Genomic DNA, 4,682 nt, shown 5'->3' on the forward strand with positions numbered 1-4,682 from the left:
TGTGTGTGTATATATATATAGGGAATATGACTTATTAAGGTAATTAACTTTTCGGTATGTTCACATCTGGGTAACTATCTTTTTTTTGTACACATATAGGTAACAAACTTGTTGGAAGTGTTCACATATGACCATTATGACCTGCTATAGCAGGTTAAATCCTAGATGTGAATGCTTTCAACAAGTTCGTTACCTAGATGTGTACAAAAAAAAATAGTTACCCAAATATGAGCAAAACGAAAAATAAAAATTAAATTACACGAATGGTCCCTGTGGTTTGGGAGAATTTGTGTTTTTTTGTCCCTAACTTATTTTTTTTAACTTGGATGGTCCCTATTGTTTACTTTTGTTGCATGTTTGGTCTCTGTCTTTCGTAAAAATACTATTGTGCCCTTATTAATTTATTTTTTAACTAATTTTCTTATTTATGTATTTATTTTTTACATATTTAAAATTTTAATAGACCCCACATATTTGTATCTCTCCTTGGATGATCCCTACTGTTTATTTTTTAATTAATTTATTTTTTTTAACTCGGATGGTCTCTACTGTTTAATTTTGTTACGATCTTGGTCTCTGTCTTACCTAAAAAGACTATTGTGCCCTTATTAATTAATTTTCTTGTTTATGTACTTATGCTTTCTATATTTAAGTAAATTTAATAGACCCCACATATTTGTATCTCCTCACCATCCCATCTCTCTTCCTTCTCAACTTCTATTTATTTTCCATCTTTAGTGATATTGACGTCTTCATCAATCCTTCTTTTTTCGGTCATTTAACTCCGTCGAATCAACATCACAACCTACTAAAGATGAAGAAACAGTAGGTTATGGTGCTGCTTCGCCAGAGTTGAAGTACCAAAAAACGAAGGATGGTGAAGACGTCGATATTACTAAAGATGGAAAAGAAATAGAAGTTGGGGACGATGAGAGATGGGATGGTGACCGGTAAGACTCAATTTAAAGTTCTCAAATCTGGTTTCAAGTTTACGGTGAGGAAATACACATATGTGGGGTATATTAATTTTTTTAAATATATAAAAAATAAATACATAAATAAAAAAATTAATTAAAAAATAAATTAATAAGGGCAAAATAGTCTTTCTAGGTAAGACAAGGACCAAAACCGTAACAAAATATACAGTACGAACCATCCGAGTTAAAAAAATAAATTAATTAAAAAATAAACAGTAGGGTTCATCGAGAAGAAGAGATACAAATATGTGGGGTCTATTAATTTTTTTAAATATGTAAAAAATAAATACATAAATAAGAAAATTAATTAAAAATTAAATTAATAAGGGCATAATAGTCTTTTTAAGAAAGACAGTGACCAAACGCGCAACAAAAATAAACAATATGGACCATCCGAGTTAAAAAGAAAAAAGTTAGGGACCAAACACACAAATTCTCCCAAACCATAGGGACCATTCGTGTAATTTAATTTTTACTTTTCGTTTTGTTCATATTTAGGTAATTATTTTTTTGTACACATCTAGGTAACGAACTTGTTGAAAGCGTTCACATCTAGGATTTAACCTGCTATAGCAGGTCATAATGGTCATATGTGAACACTTCCAACAAGTTTGTTACCTAGATGTGTACAAAAAAAAGATAGTTACCCAAACATTCCGAAAAGTTAATTATCTTAACAAGTCATATATATATATATATATATATATATATATATATATATATATATATATATATATATATATATATATTATGTAGACATAAGGATGATTGTGGACCAATCATTTTAAAAATCTGGTTAATGATATATAAGTAATCTTGATCATAATTATGGTAAATATTTAAAACATTTAATATCATTACATCAATAGAATTCAACCCTATAAAACGACTGATCCCCATCAATATAAACACACGCCGTCTTCTTTGTTTCCCCTTTAGCCCCTCACACCTGGTACGTACTAGTCATTCGTCATCTTGCCGCCTCAAATCTCTCGCTGGAACAAGATCAAAATTGGTTGAGAAAATTTGTCTTCATCTCTTCCCACAATAGAATCGATGTCCTTTTTGGCAATTTGGAACATTTCATCAACATGGAATCTTCAATTTTGGGGTCAGAAAAGCCAAGAAAATGGCGTCAAATCCAACTGTCATACTTCCAATAAATTATCCTCGGTGGAAAAACCACTCCTACCAGCTACGCGTAGACTTCACCTTGATCCGGCTAACAACCTTTATTTTCCTTGTGTGTAATCGTTTCAAGTTTTCATGTCAGTTGAATCGTTTCTCATCTTATCGTTCATAATTAATGAAGTCTCCGTTCGCTGTTTTCAGTTTTTACTGACTAAATCGTTCACATTGATTATGTACATTTCCATATCAATGATGATACTTCATCCTAAAGGATTTTTATAAAAATCACTAGGAAAAATCATGTATTGATTACTTTATTGATTACAACGATTTGATGAGATGATGTATGATTGTTTACTTTGATTTTTACAGGTGAGAAGCGTTGTTCGAATCAAGAACCATAGCAGTTCTTATGTCATTTTTAAGGTATGATAGGTATCCCACTAATTTGAGATTTGATTTAGACCTAATATTATGCAATTGTTCAATAAGATCTTTATCTGATGGATTAATGTCATTAGTTTCAAACTACCGCAACAAAGAACTGTTACATGTGACCTCCTAGTGGTATTCTAGCACTTGGAAAAACCATCATTGCTACAGGTAAGGATCTATCTTCTTTTTGCGTTTATGTAATTATGTGTTATTCACTGACATACATTAATGACAGTTTTCAAGTTTCTTGAGCAACCTGAGAAAAATGAAAAACAACTAAGCCAAAGGAGTAAAGTTAAGTTCAAAATCATGAGCCTAAAGGTGAAAGAAGGAACAGACCATGTGCCCGAATTGGTAACTTTTCTTTTATCCCTTTAAATAATCAAAATTTGTTTAAACAAAACAAAGATTCAACAATCAATACTTTATTCTTCATCTTACATTTTGATGAATAAAAGGATGTAGTAGTTGTTGAGCAAATTTTAGTATATGAATTAAGGAAGACTTATATGGCATTTTTTTCTTTTCAGGAGAGGAGCTTCAAGCCATCAAAATGTGTGTTTGATCATGCATTTCTATTATCTATATTTATATATTATCTATTTATGTTACATGACAGGTGTTTGTGGAAATGCTTGAAAAAGAATCTGACCATGCCATGTGGTATTCATTATGTCAAAAATACTAAAGTTTGTCTTATTATTTGCCATGTAAAAGCTTTCTCACAGAATATTATTCTTACATGATTTGATTCATGGCAGAAGAACAATGGTCACTAGTCTTCACAAAAGAAAGAACTATTCGTCATTATATTCTCATAGAATAATCTACAATAGAATAGAATGATAGGACTGTATGTAATAATATATTCCACTAGAATATTCAGGTGGAATAATATACATGTTTTTATTTGTTATTAGTGAGTATTTCATTGTCATAGAATATCATATAAAGTTTTTATTTTTTAAGAATATAATTAAAAAATTTAAGTTGTATCCAAAAATTTGTTATTAGCTAGTGTCGGCATTCTCATAGAATATCATTATAACAGAAATATGTATCCAGACATTCCTAGAGAATATGATTAGAACAGAATGTCATTCTAACATAATAAAATCGGGTTTAATTAAAAACTAAAAATTACGTTATAATTTAAAATTGAAGTAATTAAAAAAATAATAATTTTAAAATCAAGAGAATTAATTATCCCCAGAAATATGGAATTTTCTTTTTTGTAAATTTATCTCAATTGTTTAAAATATTCTTATAGTGAAATAAGATGTTATTTCTTAATTATTTATAATTTAATAATATTCATTAATCACTTTCTTAAAATAACTAAAATGATTGGTTCACGGTCATTTATACATCCATACAATAATTAGTTAGAATACAATAACCTAAGCTTATATATATATATATATATATATATATATATATATATATATATATATATATATATATATAGGAGTAGGATCAAATGAGAACACCAAAAATATTGAGAACGCGTGAACATAGTATATTCATTTGTGATTCCATGTATTCATTTGTGGAGAAATGATAAATTTTTACGCCTTTAATTTGAATTGAAGATAAAAAGCATATTCATGTTGATTGTGCGTAAAAATTTATCATGTCTCCACAAATGAATACATGGAATCATAAATGAATATACTTGTTCTCGCGTTCTCAACCTTTTAGGTGTTCTTATTTGATCTTTTCCGTGTATATATATATATATATATATATATATATATATATATATATATATATATATATATATATATATATCATACTATACTTATAAATGAGACATTTTTCCTTGAACCTCATGCATTTGAAACCCCCTATTTTAATGAATATCACTCAAAAGTCTCTTAATAATGATTAAAAATTTAAATGTTTTATAACTTATATAATATAATTAATAAAAAATTAATAGATAGTCTACTATAAAAATTACAGTCTCTTTGAGTGGACACACAAATATAAAATCACAAAGAAAATTCACAAAGAAAACAAGTTTAAAGTTTTTGTGTTGGTTTGAGGGTTTTTGGCCATTTTTCGAGCCATGTTATTATGTTGAAGTTTTTAATTTGTAAGTTTGTTATACACTAATTTTTTTTTTTTTTGTATTTT

At 28.1% G+C, this 4,682-nt stretch overlaps 1 long non-coding RNA gene across 1 annotated transcript; it reads left to right on the forward strand.

The window, feature by feature from the left end:
* Window positions 1–1,904: 1,904 nt before the first annotated feature.
* Window positions 1,905–3,467, forward strand: LOC145100688 (uncharacterized). Its single transcript, XR_013705201.1, has 5 exons — window positions 1,905–2,220; window positions 2,481–2,534; window positions 2,630–2,711; window positions 2,779–2,897; window positions 3,074–3,467. It is a non-coding gene; the product is annotated as an uncharacterized LOC145100688 (long non-coding RNA).
* Window positions 3,468–4,682: the final 1,215 nt, after the last annotated feature.

This window comes from Lactuca serriola, chromosome 4, assembly GCF_051521515.1.
Source record: "Lactuca serriola cultivar US96UC23 chromosome 4, Lser_US96UC23_V15, whole genome shotgun sequence".
NCBI classification, from domain to species: Eukaryota; Viridiplantae; Streptophyta; class Magnoliopsida; order Asterales; family Asteraceae; genus Lactuca; species Lactuca serriola.